Here is a 19,610-nt window from a genome sequence, read left to right as displayed (position 1 = left end):
ACCACCACATCACAAGCCACCCCGGAGCGCCGCATGGAGCGTGGCGGTCTCTAGGGTGTTTCTATTTTTAAAACAGTGTGGGAGCAATCCCCCAGAGCCCCGCCTGGACCCGAGGGTTCTGGGGCCTTTATTAATGCCGGGGCCTCGAGCCCCCACACCACCCCGAGGCCACAGGAGCCCCCAGAGTACCACGGCAGGGAGCGGACTCTGGGGGCCTTTTTTTTATAAAATGGTGCCAGGAGCAATCCCCAGAGCCCCCCCGGACCCTTGGGCTCTGGGGCCTTTATTAATGCAGGGGCCTTGAGCCCCACACCACCCCAGGACCACCCTCGGCCCACAACCCCGGAGCACCGCATGGGCCCCAGCGTGCACTGGGGGCTTTATTTTAAAATATGCTGTGGGACTGTGACCACCCCAAACCCTGGACACACCTGCTGAGCCTGCCACAACCTGCGCCAGAGACCCTGCAGCACCAGCATAGCCATTGGGTAAGTACACAGGTGTATTTATTTATTTTGACCTGTATATTATTTGGGTGTACTCAGACAACCTTTCAGGACCCTCTTAAGGCCTCTAGCATTATGCACCTTAAATACACACCTTGCAACCTCTGTGCCAACCCCACAGCACCACCCCTATTAACATTAAATGCCTACACACATAACTTTAAACTCAATGCTTCAAAAAACGCCATTATTCACTTCATATACCCGCCCAACCTGTTTTAAACACCCTTTAAAACATAAGTTGCAAACATTTCCACCCTCTAACAGTACCCACATTAAACGCCCCCAACATGGTAAAATGTTTCTATAACCTGCATAATCTTAAGGTTACAACCCTGCGCCACAACCAAAGCAGCCTTTATTCACATTACATGTAGTTCCCTTGCGCTTTGCGCCTTTTAAAAACCTAAAATGACAACCACATTTCACCTCCAACCTTATTCACATTAGACACCAACCCACAACCCCACATCATATATTATTTAAAACATTATAAATACAGTCCTAAATAGCGCTAGGTACCCTTTTAAAATGCAACCTTCTTCACCTTAAATGCATTGCCACCAATACTTTAAATAAAAACCTTAAACATGTCACATTGTGCCAACCCCACCTATTTTACTTACATCCCATAATATGTAGCAGGCGGCGTCAATCTTTGATAAGCTGTTCTGATCCATTATTCCCTTTAAATTCCTGATTTGATCCTGTGCAGCAAAACAATCCACGTATGTCGTTCCACCAAGGCGTTTTTGAATAGCTATTTCTGCTGACCCCAAAATATGCTTTTATACCTATCCTGGCCTGCTAATTAGGTCACCACCCTTTATGGAGGTGGGGTTTAGAACCAGTTAGTGGGGTCCCTGGGTGGGAAAATTTTCTGACCAATGTACAGCTTATGCTAGATGCCCCCTTTAACATCTGTTAATTAAACCTACTGCCTGTCCTGGGAAGAGCTGGGTAATCAGCTGTGTTTGTGACTCAATCTCCTGGGAAGATAAGCGCCCTCTGAAGTTTAGGGACATGCCGGATGACCAGGGTACATTTCCTAATCAGGGCTTTGTGTGTTAGATACACCCCTTAGCATTATGCCATCTGTTAATTAAACTATTGTCTGCTATGGGGAGGGTTGCGTAATCAGCTGTGTTTGGGACTCATTCTCCAGGGAAGGCTGGGCCTGGTTGATTAGTTTTTTTTCCTCTTCTCAGCTTTGCTCACAACTTTTGTCATCTTAGCACTTTGACACCTACATGTCAGAGCCCTTACCTGGGAAATTGTCCTAATGTTCTTGTGTGTTTTTACCATGTGACTGGTCAGCCTAACCCATTGAGTCTTGTGGGAAGCTTGGGACTGACTGATTAGTTTTTTCCTCTTCTCAGCTTTGCTCTGCACACATTTAAACATGCCCAGACATCCCCCTCTTACACGAAGGCCATTCTTTGCGCACACATTTCTCTTTACATAACCTTAAGGCCCTGCCAGCCTAACAATGCCTTCAACACCTGCACACACTTTGGCACACACCTTGTGCCACACCACCACACACAGCTCAGCTCCTTTAGGGCTGCAACACATTCATCATGTCCCCAAACTTTTTGCTCACAAGCTGTCACTTTTAAGGACAGAAACACCCTGGCACTTTTAAGGACAAGTGTTTCATGAACCTCACACAGTCAACATTGGGGGTGGGGGGATTTGAGGAAGGCCTGCACGTTCACAGCTCAGCATGTCTAAACACCCTCTGTCACAGCACTGCCATCAACTTTTTAAAACATGCCCATGAAGACACTTTTTGCTTACACAACCTAAAGGCCCTGCTAGCCTAAGAACGCCTTCAACCCCTGCACACACTCTGCCACAAGCCATGTACCACACCCTACCGCTCATCTCTTGGTAGGGCTGCCACACATCCATCATGGCCCCAAACTTTTTGCGCACCAGCTGTCACTTTTGGTGACACACACACACCTGTCACTTTTTGGTGACACGCATGACGAGTAAAGGTATCCCTACTTTCTACTCATATTAACTGATCTGCCTTACCACCAATCAGAGTCTAAAAAAACAGATTAAAATGTTTCTGTTCCACTTATGACAGTGTGTCCAAACATTTCATTGATAGACTCCAATTTTCCTTTTGTAATTTAAATTTGAGAGCACTGTCCCAGACCGCCCTAATTCTGCACATTTCTACTCTGGTTATAGCATAGAATCGAATGCTCAGGGGTGCAACCAGGCCATTGTAGCCCAGGTGGTGCAGGGAACCCCACAACCCTTCAGAGGGCTCCATTCATCCCAGGGCCAATGAATATCTATCTGTGCAATATGGGAGGCTCAGGGGCCCCTCATCATATTCTGCAGGGGAGGGGCTCATCATTTTATGTTACGCTAATGGAAATGATCTGGCTCCAGGCGATCCAACCACACCAGTCTGCCGACCCCACTACGGTCTTGAGAAAGGTGCACTGTGTTCCCACATCACAAGACCGCCAATTGTTGAGGAAGAAGTTACAGTGTTCTGCTATAATGTTAAACTTGGGGGGGGGGGGGGGGGGGGGGGGTGGGAGCGCAAGTCCTTACTTCCAAGAGTCTTCCTCCCTGGTATCTGTCAGTGGTGTAACCAATGTGTCATGGGGCCTTGTACAAGAAAGAAAATGGGACCCCTGTTTGAACTGTAAAATACAGCAATAATCAGGGTTCAGTGTCTCCCTCTGGCCTCTGGGCCCCAGTATTACTACACCTGCTGCACCCTGGTCTTCTGCTTACCAGGGTACCTGTCCTATCCTTACCCCAACCTCCCAAGCATCCACCTAAAGTATCCATTATCTCTTAAATAGATCACTGCCTCACAGTCCATATCATACAGCTCAAAATTCAAACATGTGGGAAGTGTCACTTAAATCCACCCCATAGGGTTGCCACATAGCCGGTTTAGTACAGGCCTGAATGGAATTTTAGCCTGGAATTTTAATGTCCCGGTTGGTACAAAAGTAAGCAAAATCACATAAGGCATATTGTTTTCCCCTTTCATACTTTAAACAGTAAACAGAAGAATACAATGAATGCAATTGAAAATGTGTTCACAGTTGCTGATATTCCACAATTGATAATTAATGCAAATAAAAATCAAAATGGGGAAAAGTTTTTACATTAAATTCTATTTACAGATCATGGTTGAGCCTTTGCATAATCTCAAAAAACGTGAACAAATGGTTAGTATTTTTCTGTGGGAAAGGTGTCTGCCTGACCTACACACCTCACAACTATGACTCCACAACATTTTCTTACCTGCTTTGAACTTTAAAATCAAACTTTGCCTCACAGCGGGATCGGAGAAAACAGTAGCTGAAGGGCTCCAGAAAGGTGCGCAGCTGATTTCGGTCCTTCCCGCTGGAGAGTAAATGTGAGGCCCACAGAGCAGCAGGCTTAGCAGGATGGAGCCCCCAAACGGTAGTAAAACTTGCTCTGTACCCGAAATAAGCAGAGCAGCTGGATATCCAAATCATCCTGTGCTAAGGAATGAAATGATTTAGTTCCCTCAACATGCCCCTAATGCACCTGCACTAGGGGTGGAGACAAAGCCCGCCTCCTCTCCAAAAGAAGATGCTTGATTGGATCCCCTTTGAGACAGAGACCCGGGCCCAATCACACATCTCCAGTACTGTCAAACAGTGAAAACCCCACAACGTTCAGCCGACGTGTAGGAGAGTAGGATCTGCTTCACTTAGGTACCCCCACTTTTTACTGGTGTTTCACTGTTTTTCGACCTTAGTCTGGCTGTGGCCCTGCTAATCAGGACCCCAGCCTAGCTGCTTCCTCTCTAAAATGGTTTCCATGTACATTAGGTACATCTCTAATTGGATTCTGTAGTGCCTTATAAGTCCTTAGTATATGGTATACTATGTACCCAGGGCATAGGTACCTCAGAGACATACCAGGGGCTGAAGCATGTATTTTGCCACCCCTGGGAAGCACTCCAAAATGACACCACAGGTCTGCTACTGCAGCCTGGGTAAGGTGGTGCATGCACCCCTTACTGTGGTATAGGCTACCTATATCACTACCATTGCACACACATATAAAACCTATAAGTCACTCCTATGGCAGGCCTTAACAATCCTGAAGGCTTTGAACTTGGTTTTTATGTGAGAGGGTGCCCCTGCATGAGCAGAGCCCCTCTGCAGCAATCGGAGTACCTTCTCTGATGCTGTTTGGGGTGCAGCCTGACCATATACTCTTAAGTGCATTATACCCTTGCGGTAAATGCTAACTTTGGACTGGCTTCATGGAAACATGTCATGATTGGTGTCAAACACTTTGGAATACTACCCCCCCCCCGCGGCGGGGGTAGCATTCCACCCTTCTAGAGGGAGAGACATGTACCTACTGGTATAACCGGTAAAGGCTTTCTAGCGCCCTGGCATCACAAAATGGATGCCACTGCCACAGACACGGGTCTGGCCTCCTGCTGCTGACCGAAACTCCGACAGGGGAGGCCTGGACAATAGGTTTCCTGTCACAGGGAGTTGTAACCACCTCCCCAGACAGGCAGATGTGTATTGGGGCTGGGCGGGAGCACTCTCTGGTGCTTTGAAGTCTTGCACTGGGGGCACACCTGGTGTCCCTGTGCATAGTCCAGTTGAAACCGGTTGCAGGGGCTACCTGCCCCTGCTCTGGTGTGAAACTGGACAAAGGAAATGGGTGTAACCACCCCTCTTTCCAAACCCTCCCATAGGTGTGTCCCCAGAGTATGTCCAACCTCCTATCTTAGTATAAGTATAGGAACCCAGTCCTTGAGACTTTAGATTACCCTAGACGAAACTCTGCAACATATATCCTGGACCTTCGACTTTCTATTTCAACTAGAAGATGGAAGAAATCTCCCTTGGGGTCAAGGAGGGACTCCCCTGCTTGGCAGGCACCAAAGAAGCAACTGTCCGGTCTGCAACTCTGAAGCTCCCGCCGGACGCCAAAGTCTTTGCATCACCAGAAGTGGATTTCCAGACTTTCCTGAGACCATCCTGACTCCACAGCACAGCTGAGGCCCGTGGCAATCGTGGGTGATGTGGAACCGTGACCCCTGGACACCGTGAAGTTTTGCCGGTACATCATCTTCCTGGTCCTCCTCGAAGTTGTGCTTTGGGCTCCGAGTAGCCACAGCCTTGAGCACTGACTGCACCGAAGATCTCTGACCTCCACTCCACGAGTTACCCGTGGGCCAGTTTCCAGTGCGATTGCTCGAGGCTCCTTCGCGATTGCTAGTCTGTTGGCTAGTGAGTCCCCACGAAGGCAACTCCTTTTCTGCTTGGGCTTTCCTGGTTGCTCCAGACGTGCCCTGACTTACCCTCACTGGGTGAGTCCCCCAGACCTTGCTGGTCTGCACCTATGTCTTTCTTCTATTTCCACTTGACTTGCCGTTGCCAAGGCTTGTTGGGTCCATTCTGGTCGCCGACATGGCAGCACTCGACAGACTTCGTGAGACAGCTCGAATCCAGCTCCTGGTTGTCGTTGGACTGGTACAAGGTGCCCACTTTATGTAGTGAACAGCATATACTAGGCCAACTTCTCACATTGGTGTGCAGTGTGTGGGATTCCAGCTTGCTATTGTTTTACCAGATAATCTCAATTGAATTGATCAACTGAAAACCACTAACAGTACCTTAGGTACATATAACATCAAGCTTAGTATACAGTAAGTTCTACTGAACTTAGAGTTGTGTGTCAAGGGCATAGCACACCCTTTCTACAACTCAAGAGAGTTTAGTAGGCCACACTAGTGTAGGTAGTGCAATACACCACACCGCACTAGTAATGTCTAATCAGCCAGGAACCAGTGGGTCCCTGCCAGAAGCCAGTGGGCTTCTCCCCTATAAGTATGAGGATCTAACCTTTGCTCAGCTTAGGGCCTTATGTTCTATTAGGAAGCTGAAGACAGGCAAAAACCCAACCACCCAGCATCTCTTGGAGATACTCAGACTGGATGATCTCTCAGGGCCTAGTGGGCCTGGAGGGGTAGGCAGAGTGGGTGGGGCAGCAGTTGAGGGTGGACCTAGGGGTGGAACTCCCCCTGGCCGAACCTCTGCTGCTGACCAGACTGATGACAATGATCAGGATCTGGACAACCCAGCTCCACTGGATGAGGATGATGAGGATGAGCACAATGCTCCCCTCTTTGTCCCTCCAGGAAGAGTTGATAGTAGGGTTAGAAGGGATATATCTCTCTCAAGGGAGTCAGTCCAGTCTACCTCATCTGTAGGGACCTCTATTTCTTCTCACAGAGGGAGGGAAACCTCCCAGGAGAGGTGAGAGAGACTGCTGAAGTATGAGCAAGATCAGCTTCACCTCAGAAAGCTGTAGATGGCCCTAGATAGGGAAGCCCTAGAGCTCTACAGAGCTAGAAAAAGGGAGGGACTATGGTCCCTTGGTGGCAGCAACTTCCCTAGAGATAGGGAGAGGTCTTATGACCATAAAAACCTAAGTAAGATGTCATCCCTACCAGAGTGGGGATGACATCCACAAATGGATAACTGCCTTGTAGAGGGCCTGTAAAGTACAGAGGGTCCACCAAGGGCAGTGGGCAGCATCGTATGGCTCTCCTTTGCAGACAAAAGGTAGAGATAAGCTCCTCACTGTAAGAGAAGAGGATGCTGATGATTACCAGGTCTTGAAAAGCGCACTGAAAGATGGGTTTGGCCTAACCACTGAGCAATACAGGTTAAAGTTCAGGGATACCCAAAAGGCACAAAATCAAGACTGGGTGGACTTTGTTGACTGTTCTGCTAAGGCTCTGGAAGGTTGGTTATTGGGCAGTAAGGTGTGTGACTTCACAGGATTGTACAATCTGGTAATGAGAGAGCAGATTCTTAATAACTGTCAAAATCAGCTGTTGCACCAGTACCTGGTAGACTCTGATCTGAACTCTCCCCAAGAATTGGGAAATAAGGCAGACAAATGGGTCAGAACCAGGGTGTGGCAGAATGTACAGAACCAAGGTGGTGACCCTAAGAAGCAAGATTCTAAGAACTCTGACAAGGGTGGGGACAAGGGTAAAGACCAGAAGTCTTTACAAGTTCCCCAAAAATCTTCTTCAGGTGAGGATTCACAGTCTAACAAAGGGAAAGGCCAAAAGAAACCATGGTGCAAAGTCTGTAAGAAAAAGACACACTGGACCAGTGATTGCACCAAGTCCAAAGAGAATACTCCAGCCCCCACCAATGCCCCTAAGGCACCTGCTCCCCCTAGTGCAGTTACAATTGGTGGTGGGAGTACACAAACCAAGGGTTTAGTAGGGTTGACCCTGGGTACTGAGTTGGGCTGCGGCCTAGTCAGAGAAACAACTCAGGCTGTTCTTGTCTGTGATGGGGGCATGGATATGGCCCCCTCTGTGAGTCCCAGTAACTTGGGCAAGTACAGGCAACAGCCTTTAATCAATGGAGTACAGGTACACAGGAGCAAGTGTCACTATGGTTACAAAAGATCTTGTGGATCCTGGGCAGATTATACTTGGTGAAATGTACCAAGTGACCAATGCTAGCAACGTCAGAACAGACCATTCTCTGGCAGTTGTTAACTTCTCCTGGGGAAGGGTAACTGACCTTAAGAAGGTTGTGGTGAGTGCAGACCTACCAGTCAAATGCTTGCTTGGCAGTGATCTAGAGACTTCAGCTTGGGCAGAAGTAGAGCTCTGGACTCATGCAGAAATGCTGGGCATCCCTGCAGACGTGTTTGCTGTGACCAGGGCACAGGCAAAAAAATGTCTGAAACTGAACAGGCCTTGGATTCTGGAACAATGGACCAAGTGCCATCCAAGAGGAGGAGCAGAAGGGTTAAGGCAGAGCCTTCCCCCCTGACTCAGAAGGATGATCAGTCTCTTGAGGGAGATGATCACAGTCCTGAAGAAGGAACTGTCCCAGAGGAGCTTGAACCTGATCAGGTAGAGTTCTTGTGGACAACGGGCCCTTCCAGGGCAGATTTGAGCCAGAAGCAGCAGAGCTGCCCCTCTCTTGAACCCCTCAGACAGCAAGCTGCTGCTGAGGCTGCTGGGAATGCTAGTGGTTCCCATAAGGTGTATTGGGATGATGGACTCCTGTATTCAGAGTGTAGAGACCCCAAGCCTGGTGCCACCAAGAGGTTGGTTATACCTCTGAATTTCAGGGGCTTCCTATTGACCCTAGCCCATGATATCCGTTTCGCACGTCACCTGGGCCAGAACAAGACTGGGGACAGACTTGTTCCTCACTTTCACTGGCCCCACATGTCTGAAGACACAAAGGAGTTTTGTCGCTCCTGTGTAACCTGCCAAGCCAGTGGCAAAGCAGGTGGCACTACAAAGGCCCCCCTGATACCACTACCTGTGGTGGGGGTACCCTTTGAAAGGGTGGGGATTGACATTGTTGGTCCCATGGATCCCCAAACAGCATCTGGGCGCAGAGTTATCCTGGTGGTAGTGGATCATGCTACCAGGTACCCAGAGGCTATTCCCCTTAGGACTACTACAGCACCTGTGGTGGCAAGAGCCCTGTTGGGAATTTTCTCAAGAGTGGGTTTCCCTAAGCAGGTAGTATCAGACAGAGAAACTAACTTTATGTCTGGCTACTTAAGAGCAATGCGGAAGGCGTGTGAAGTGACTTATAAGTTCACCACACCCTATGACCCACAATGCAATGGTTTGGTTGAAAGGTTCAACAAAACCTTAAAGAGCATGATTAAAGGGCTCCCAGAAAAGCTCAGGCGAAGATGGGACATTTTCTTGCCCTGCCTTTTGTTTACATACAGGGAGGTGCCACAAAAGGGGGTTGGCTACAGCCCCTTTGAACTTTTGTTTGGTCAACCTGTCAGGGGTCCATTGTGATTAGTGAAAGAAGGATGGGAAGTTACCTCTCCTGCCCCCAAAGCAAGACATAGTGGACTATGTACTTGGTCTCCGCTCCAGGATGGCTGAGTACATGAAAAAGGCAACTAAAAACCTAGAGGCTAGCCAGGAACTGCAAAAAGCCTGGCATGACAAAAAGGCTGTACTGACTGTTTACCAGCCAGGACAGAAAGTGTGGGTGTTGGAACCTGTGGCCCCAGCAGCTCTCCAAGACAAGTGGAGTGGACCCCACACTATTATTGAACAGAAGGGAGAGGTTACTTACTTAGTAGACCTAGGAACTCCCAGGAGTCCCCACAGGGTTCTCCATGTCAACAGGCTAAAGTCATATGTAGACAGGGCTGACATGGGCTTGCTCATGGCTACTGATGAGGGACAGAAGGAAGAGAGTGGCCCACTCCCTGACCTCCTCTCACAGAACCCTGATGATGGGTCAGTTGATGGTGTGGCCTTGGCAGACAGCCACACTGCCCAGCAGCAAACTGATTGCAGACAGGTGCTCAATCAGTTCAGAAACATGTTTTCTCTGACTCCAAGTCAGACTACCTGGTGCACCCATGAAATGGACACTGGGGACAGTCTGCCTATTAAAAATAAGATTTATAGGCAACCTGACCATGTCAGGGACTGTATCAGGACAGAAGCCCAGAAAATGTTGGATTTGGGAGTGATTGAACCCTCAGATAGCCCTTGGGCTAGTCCAGTGGTCCTTGTGACAAAACCTCACACCAGTGGTGGAAACAGAGAGATGAGGTTTTGTGTGGACTACAGGGGTCTCAATGCAGTCACTAGGACTGATGCCCATCCAATTCCAAGGGCAGATGAGCTTATAGATACTTTGGCCTCAGCCAAGTACCTTAGCACATTTGACTTGACAGCTGGCTACTGGCAGATCAGACTAGCTGATGATGCAAAGCCAAAAACAGCATTTTGACCCCAAGTGGGCACTACCAATTTGTGGTGATGCCCTTTGGTTTGAAGAATGTACCTGCCACTTTCCAAAGGTTGGTGAATACAGTTCTCACAGGTCTGGAAGCCTACAGTGCAGCTTATCTAAATGATTAGCTCCACCTGGGAGGATCACCTGGTCCACCTATGGAATGTTTTGGAGACCCTGCAAAAGGCAGGCCTCACTATCAAGGCCACCAAGTGCCAGATAGGGCAGAGTCAGGTTGTGGGTGGAGGCCAGGTTCAACCACTGCAGAGCAAAATCCAGACCATCATGGACTGGGTTGCTCCAACCACCCAGACTCAGGTGAGAACCTTCTTAGGTCTGACTGGGTACTATAGGAGATTTGTCAAGCGGTATGGCTCAATAGTGACACCCCTGAATGACTTAACTTCTAAAAAAATGCCCAAAAAGTTTCAGTGGACAGCTAGCTGTCAAAAGGCATTTGATGACCTGCTCCCATTCTACAGAGTCCTGCTTACTCCAAGAAGTTCATTGTCCAAACAGATGCATCTGAATTGGGGGTAGGGGCTGTACTGTCACAATTGAATGATGAAGGTCAAGATCAGCCAGTAGCTTTCATAAGCAGAAGGCTGACCCCTAGAGAGAAACGTTGGTCAGCCATTGAGAGGGAGGCCTTTGCTGTGGTTTGGGCTCTGAAGATGTTGAGGCCATACTTGTTTGGTACTCACTTCCTTGTTCAGACAGACCATAAGCCCCTCTTATGGCTAAAACAAATGAAGGGTGAAAACTCCAAACTGCTTAGGTGGTCCATTTCCCTACAGGCGATGGACTTTACAGTGGAACATAGACCTGGGAGTAACCATGCCAATGCAGATGGACTCTCTAGGTATTTCCATTTAGAACATGAAGACTCAACTGGTCAAGGGTAGTTTAATGTCCCTCGTTTGGGGGGGTGGGAGGTGTAGGAGAGTAGGATCTGCTTCACATGGGTACCCCCACTTTTTGCTTGTGTTTCACTGTTTTTTTTACCTTAGTCTGGCTGTGGCCCTGCTAATCAGACCTCCAGCCTAGCTGCGTCCTCTCTAAAATGGTTTCCATGTACATTAGGTACATCTCTAATTGGATTCTGGAGTGCCTTATAAGTCCTTAGTATATGGTATACTATGTACCCTGGGCATAGATACCTCAGAGGCCTACCAGGGGCTGAAGCATGTATTATGCCACCCCTGGGAAGCACTCCAAAATGACACCACAGTTCTGCTACTGCAGCCTCGGTAAGGTGGTGCATGCACCCCTTACTGTGGTATAGGCTACCTATATCACTACCATTGCTCACACATATAAAACCTATAAGTCACTCCTATGGCAGGCCTTAACAATCCTGAAGGCAGAGTGCTTGGTTTTTATGTGAGAGGGTGCCCCTGCATGAGCAGAGCCCCTCTGCAGTGTTCGGAGTACCTCCTCTGATGCTGTTTGTGGTGCAGCCTGACCATGTACTCTTAAGTGCATTATAACCTTGCAGTAAATGCTAACTTTGGACTGGCTGCATGGAAACATGTCGTGTTTGGTGTCAAACACTTTGGAATACTACCACCCCACCAGTTCTGGCGGCAGGGGTAGCATTCCACCCTTCTAGAGGGAGAGACATGTACCCACTGGTCTAACCGGTAAAGGCTTTCTAGAGCCTTGGCATCACAATATGGATGCCACTGCCACAGACATGGGTCTGGCCTCCTGCTGATGACCGAAACTCCGGCAGGGGAGGCCTGGACAATAGGTTTCCTGTCACAGGGCGGTGTAACCACCTCCCCAGACAGGCAGATGTGTATTGGGGCTGGGTGGGAGCACTCTCTGGTGCTTTGAAGTCCTGCACTGGGGGCACACTTGGTGTCCCTGTGCATAGTCCAGTTCAAACCGGTTGCAGGGGCTACCTGCCCCTGCTCTGGCATGAAACTGGACAAAGGAAATGGGTGTAACCACCCCTCTTTCCAAACCCTCCCATAGGTGGGTCACCAGAGTATGTCCAACCCCCTATCTTAGTGTACGTATAGGAACCCAGTCCTTGAGACTTTAGATTACCCTGGACGAAACTCTGCAACATATATCCTGGACCTTCGACTTTCTATTTCAACTAGAAGATGGAAGAAATCTCCCTTGGGGTCAAGGAGTGACCCCAAGGCACCAAAGAAGCAACTTTAGGTCTGCAACTCTGAAGCTCCCGCCGGACGCCGAAGTCTTTGCATCACTAGAGGTGGATTTCCAGACTTCCCCAATGCTACCCTGAGTCACAGTGAACTTTTGCCGGTACATCATCTTCCTGGTCCTCCTCAAAGTTGTGCTTTGGGGTCCGAGTAGCCCCAGCCTTGAGCACCGACTGCACCGAAGATCTCTGGCCTCCACTCCACGAGTGACCTGCGGGCCAGTTTCCAGTGCAATTGCTCGAGGCTTCTTCGCAATTGCTAACCCGTTGGCTAGTGGGTCCCCACAAAGGCAACTCCTTTTCTGCTTGGGCTTTCCTGGTTGCTCCAGACGTGCCCTGACTTACCCTCGCTGGATGAGTCCCCCAGACCTTGCTGGTCTGCACCGATATATTTCTTCTATTTCCACTTGTCGCTGCCAAGGCTTGTTGGGTCCATTCTGGTCGCCGACATTGCAGCACTCGACAAACTTCGTGGCTCAGCTTGAATCCAGCTCCTGGTCAACGTCGACAACTCCTGGACCTCGTGGCTGAAGAGTCAAGACACCTGTCAACTCACCTGAAGCACCCGACATCTGTGGGCATTGGACTATCGTGCTCCTGGTCACTGGTAAGTGACCCAGACTCTGTCCCCTCTTCTTTCAGGTTCCTTCCATCGTCGATCCAGGCTTGGATCTCTTCCGACACTTCTCCTCTTCACGGAAGCAGCACTTCTTTGCCAGCTTCCATTGAAAACGACTCCACGACCCGTCCCAAAAGACACCTAGGCTTTCCTGGTAACACGAGTACTCCGGTGCTCCCGTGGGTGTTGGCCCTAGACACCTCTAAGTCCACAAGGGTTTGCTTGTAGTCATCCTCTAAGTGTCCTTAACTTGTAATTTTCCAACCGCGACTTTCCCCATAGAAGTTAACGGCGATTCGTGCCTGTGTTCTAACACTGCACGCGTCCCCCGTGGGTCCCCTATGTCACTAAATACAGTAGATACTGTGGGTCTAATGTTCAAAAATGAGTACACACACTGATGTGATAGAAAAAGTAGAGAGAAACCAAAGTAATTGTGTGAAACGTCAAAAAGGTTTAAGTTCCCATCACCCACCGAAGGTGGCTAATCATCATCTGGGAACTATGGACACTAGAAGGAGTACCAACCACTGTAGTTATTGTGGTGGTACCACGGTTGTCCCAGGTGTAAATGTAGAGTTATTTACAGGCGGTAGGGTGATGGTTGCAGTGCAAAAAAAGATAGTTAAAAAAGTGATGTTAAAAATGGCTAACAAGACACAATAAATTTTATTCTGACGCTGTCTTGGTGCCACTCTTAAAAACAGTGCATAGACAGTATACACAAATAACTGTCAGATCTTTGGTCTACATGTTTCGGCTACTGGACAAGGAAGTCCAAGCTCTTGTCAGGACCATATAGCGCTACTGCAAGTGGTGTGTAAAGAAATTAATCATATAACAGGGTACAAGGTTGGTACCCAATACAACCTGATAATGCCTGTCTGTCACGTTCGAACTGTTACTGGAAATATCTTGTCAAAAAAACCTAAACAAAATCAAACAAAAACAATGATAAGAGCACTCAACTTATTCAAAGGCAGCAACAGTGTGACTCATAGAACCGAATACCATGTATCGTTCATTATAATACAAAGAAAAACTTTTGTAACAATACTCCAAGATGTATAATGTGACAAAAATTGACACAAAAAAGATAACACGTGCACTTACCCGAATAGTTGTGGGTACGCACCTCGCCTCACCTGGCATCCAGCTCAGGAATTGAGGCACCGCTCTAAAGAAGAGGGAGGAAATTCCAAAAATATATATGTATTGCATTATCCCCATAGTCAGGATAGAACTCACAACATGGGGGACATTTGGAATAACGAACATTGGCACTCGTGAAAACAGTATAGAAATCAAAGCAGAGTAAATAGGGTATAGACCCATAGTCTCTATATAGATATTAGACTAAGTCTGTTTCAATGGAAGCTGGAAAGCAGAACGAGTAAAAGCATGTGTGGTGACCTCTGCTAATCGATCCGTTTGGTTGTAATGCAACACCAAATGGGGAGCAAACGAACAGAGCTCGCTAGTGTTTAGCAAAGTCTCTGAGAACAGGAGGGGGCTTAAAATCAAAGCTGGAAAGCCGGATTAGTAAAAGCATATGTGGTAGCTTCCGCTAATCGGCCCGTCTAGGTGTTATGCAAAATCAAACGGGGAGCAAACAAACGGTGCTCGCTAGTCTTTAACAAAGTCTCTCAAAACAGGTGGGAGCTTAGTAAATCTAACAAATCTATTATTTATCGCGCTAGGGTTGCTGGGAGTTGTAGTGACAATAGAAAAGCCACTCGAAAAACGCCTAATATATGTGTAGACTTGAAGATGGAAGGGCTTATGTCAGTCTGAATATAACTTTAATGGCAATAGAACACAAAAGGATCCTCACACTCCAAGACGTGTTAAGAGACTCTGAAATGTGCTTCAAGCCAATAATCATAAGGCAGTCGGGAAAACGAGGTGCATTGTAAATCCTTTTCTGATGCAAGTTAACGCATATGAGATAAATAGTAGGTATGTCCAAAGTACAAAGGCAAACTAGAGCGCACGTGGTGGAGAACACTCATGAGTGCTAGGCGCCAAAAAACCTAGGCTGTAGAGAAACCAAATAAGAATCTGCAAAGACAGGTATAATTCTGCAAAGACAGATATAATTCACCAAATTGTTGATTAAATAGTTGACCACGGGATTTCATCATTTAGACCTTGCTGATCACTCTTTAATTTAAACACCCATTTTTGTTCTTTGGTGAATACATTTTTTTTTATGTCAGTCACATGTGTGGGCATGAAGGGCTGTTCCAGAACCAGCCATCTCAAGTCTTCAGGTTTGTGTCTGTGTGACAGGAAATGATTTGTGAGTTTTGTGGCCTGTTTGTTCCGTCTGATAGTGCTTTTGTGCTCATTAATGCGTATCTTAATCTTACGTGTGGTCATTCCCACATAACGCAGAGAGCATGGGCACGTGATAAGGTAAATAACTCTCTCTGTGTTACAATTGGTGTGTTTTTTTAGGATCCAGGGTATACCTGTACCTATATCAACTGTTTTTGTAGACTGAGTTTGTGGACAAGCAGAGCACTGGCCACATGGGAAATGACCTTGTACTGGCGGTAAATCCCATAAAGTATTTGTTAGCATAAGGGATTTACTGCGGGGTCTAGTATGTACAAGGTTGTCACGGAGGTTGGTGCCTCTTTTAAAAGAAAAGAGGAGAGGTGGAATTTTCACATTGCATGTATTCAATATTCGCCAGTGTTTTCGCACAGTCTTTTGTACCTGATTGGACCATGTGCTAAACGTATTTACAAAAGTCATCCTGGATAAGGGAGGCTTGGGCACCGGAGGTTCCAAAAGAGCTCCTCGGTTGTTGTTTGAAGCTCTTTTAAAAGCCTGTCTTACCAACCGTTTGGGATATTGTCTGTCTCTCAGTTCTTTAGACAAGTCCTCTGCAAAATGATGAAATGTAGTTACATCTGAGCAGTTTCTGCGGATACGCAGAAACTGACCAACGGGTAGGTTGTCCCGAAGAGATTTAGGATGGTGGCTTTTGAAGCTGAGAAGAGAGTTCTTAGACAATGGTTTTTTATACAGTTCACTGCCCAGTTTGCCCTGATGCGGTACTATTGATATATCCAAGAAAGGGAGTCGATGTTTGTCAAAGGCAACTGTAAATCGCAGGAAAGTATTCTTGGTATTGAGCCAGGCATGGATTTCTAGCAGAGAGGAAACAGAACCCTGCCAGACGACAAAAATGTCGTCAATGTACCTCCTCCAGATCCTGATCTGATCTCTGAAGGGATTAGACTGGGTGAGTACATTGTTCTGTTCGAATGGATGGACATACAGATTGGCCAGACTGGGCGCAAAAATGCTGCCCATAGATGTACCCGAGACTTGTAGGTATATAGTCTCCTCAAACTTAAAAAAGTTTTCCATCATGGCCAACCTGGCACATTCCATGATGAAGTGGACTGGTGTAATAGTGTCTAAATCTCTAGCATCCAGAAGACTCTCAATGGCTTCTAAGGTTTCTATTTGAGGGATGCAGGTGTACAGAGATTCCACATCGAAACTAACCAAGAGATCTGTCTCTGTATCGTAGCTGGTATCTGGAAGCAATCTAAGGACATCCTTAGTATCTTGCAGGTAGCTAGGCATTTCCTTTACTAATGGCCTAAGGAAAAAATCCACAAAGGTGGAAAGAGGTTCCAATAGGGAACCTATGCCGGATATAATCGGTCGGCCAGGAGGTGGTCTTTGACTCTTATGTATTTTTGGTAGGACATAAAAGTATGGCATAACAGGGTGTGTGGTAATTAAAAACTGGGATTCCTGCTCTGTGATCCACCCTGCGGATTTAGCATCATCTACAAGAATTTTTATCTCCCTGGATAATCTGGGAGTGGGATCCTCAGTCAATGGTTTATATGATGTACGAACATTGTGTTGTCTAAGGCACTCAGTGCGGTAGGTCTCGGTGTCCAGAACGACGATTGCTCCGCCTTTGTCGGCGGGTTTTATAGTTATGGTCTGGTCATTAGATAAAATCCTGAGAGCTTGTTTCTCACTCAAGGATAAGTTGTGATAGATTTTGTTTTGCTCGGTACTAATGTTAGTGATGTCATGAATCACTGCTTGTTCAAACACTTTCACCCAATCAGGTATCAGATGAGCAGGAGGATTAAAGGTAGACGGAATTTTTAGACCCGTGTTCCTATCAGAGAAATCCTCAGGAAAAGCTGTCAGTTCTTTGTCTTTGAAAAAGAAGTGCAGACGGATCTTTCTGAAAAACTTCGCCATATCGCAGCGTAATTGAAAAAGATCTCCAACATTGGTGGGGACAAAGCCTAGACCTTTGTTGAGTACCAGTTGTTCGGTGGATGTGAGTGCTCTTGTGCTCAAATTGACAACTAACTCGTTGTGTCCGAGCTTGTCCCTGGTTGTTGTTGTCCTTTTCTGCTGCGTGTATTGGGTGGTGGTTGATCTGTCTGCCAGTGTACCTGTAGCTGTCCTCTCCTTCTGCCCCTGTTTCGTCCGCGGCCTCCTCCTAAAAAAGGCGGCTGTCCAAAGAAAGGAGGCTGCGGTGCAAAAGGAGGCACAGACTGTGTGTACGGAGGAAGTGTATAACCCCATGGGGCTGGGGGCCACCATGGGCCTCCTTGATGGTAGGGATTCGGCATCCCTCGTCTTTGATTTGAACGAAATTGTTGTCCATTACCTCTCCTAGGTGTTTGGATGTTGCTCTGAGTGTCTGAGTTACTAGAATAGGTATCTGATCCAGACGAGGAGTAATTAGAGCCATATCTCTTGCCTTTCCTATTAAACTCAGGTGGAACATATTGATCGCTGGTGTAAGGGTAAACCTTCTCAAGGGAGAAGCGTGCCAAGTCTTTCTTAAACTTTTCGATTTTAGTCAATAGGATCGTATCTTTATGATCTTTACTGGATTTGTTTGTCTCGTCCATATTTCTCTTAAACACGGCACTAGATATGGTGGTCTTAATTTGCCCTTCCAGAGTTTGTATTTCGATGAGTATGGCATCAGCCACCCTTTTTGCTGTGTTAATAATTAGGATCAGCCAATCGCGTGTACAGCGCCACGCGATCAGTGACCAGTCTTTAAGGAAGGCTTTGTCTGAGAGGAAAAGTCTAGGAGAGTTAGTCACTATTAGGCCAATGGGGGCACTGTTACTTCTGAGATATTCCGTCATTATCGCACCGTGAATGAAGGTGCGAGAATGAGAGTTCTTGAGACTGAGTAGAGACTGCCAATCATCCTGGGTATTGTTGGTAACTGAAGAAAGAGTGTCTATAATACTGGGGGTCGTGCTCAATATAGATTGTAATACATCTTCGTTAAATGAAAGACCCGTAAACTCTGCCATAATTATACACTGTGTCACGGACCAAGGGAGCGGTAAAAACGACTCTGCTACATGTAGAGAGTACTAAGGAAAGGACCCGCAGCCGTAGCTGCTCTATATCTCGACACACAAAACTTTCAAAGGAAGGGGTCCAAGGGAAAATGTTTAAAGACCTGCACAGTATAAAATCCCCAAATCAATTCACAAAATACAGAAGATACTGTGGGTCTAATGTTCAAAAATGAGTACACACACTGATGTGATAGAAAAAGTAGAGAGAAACCAAAGTAATTGTGTGAAACCTCAAAAAGGTTTAAGTACCCCTATGTCACTACCTTGGGTGTCACTACCTTGGGTGGTTCCTTGGGGCCCAAGCGGTTCTAAAGGCTCTAGGCCTTGTGTCTAGTTCAGTCGTGGTTCTTATACCACTTTATTGGTATATGGTTTGGTACGCCCCTAGGGCCCAAACGTGGATTTGTGTTTTTACTGTTGAATACTGACTTGTAACTTAAGTACTTCGAACTCCAGCCTCATAATGAGACTAGAGGGGTGTGTTTTATCTTAAATACATATATTTTGAATATATACCTGGCTTGGTTGTCCTTTCATTTGGTCATTTAAGAGATTATAGACTGGTAAAACAAGCTGCTTTACATTCCTTCAAGACTTAGCCTGAAGGCTGCTCTCCATAGCTACCACTAGGATAGCTTTCAATAACGGTTGTCTTTAACCTATCACCATAAGGGGTTGTTTGGACTGGTACAACAAGGTGCCCACTTTAAGTAGTGGACAGCATATACCAGGCCAGCTTCTCACATTGGTGTGCAGCGTGTGGGATTCCAGCTTGCTATTGTTTTATCAGATAATCTCAATTAAATTGATCAACTGAAAACCACTAAAGGTACCTTAGGTAGATATAACATCAAGCTTAGTATACAGTAAGTTCTACTGAACTTAGAGTTGTGTGTCAAGGGCTTAGCACACCCTTACTACAACTCAAGAGAGTTTAGTAGGCCACACTAGTGTAGGTAGTGCAATACACCACACCACACTAATAATATCTAATCAGCCAGGAACCAGTGGGTCCCTGCCAGAAGCCAGTGGGCTTCTCCCCTATAAGTATGAGGATATCACCTTTGCTCAGCTTAGGGCCTTATGTTCTATTAGGAATCTGAAGACAGGCAAAAG

Source organism: Triturus cristatus, chromosome 1_1 (genome assembly GCF_964204655.1).
Source record: "Triturus cristatus chromosome 1_1, aTriCri1.1, whole genome shotgun sequence".
Lineage (NCBI taxonomy): Eukaryota > Metazoa > Chordata > Amphibia > Caudata > Salamandridae > Triturus > Triturus cristatus.
The sequence above is the reverse complement of the archived record's forward strand: the minus strand, read 5'-3'. Positions refer to the sequence as shown.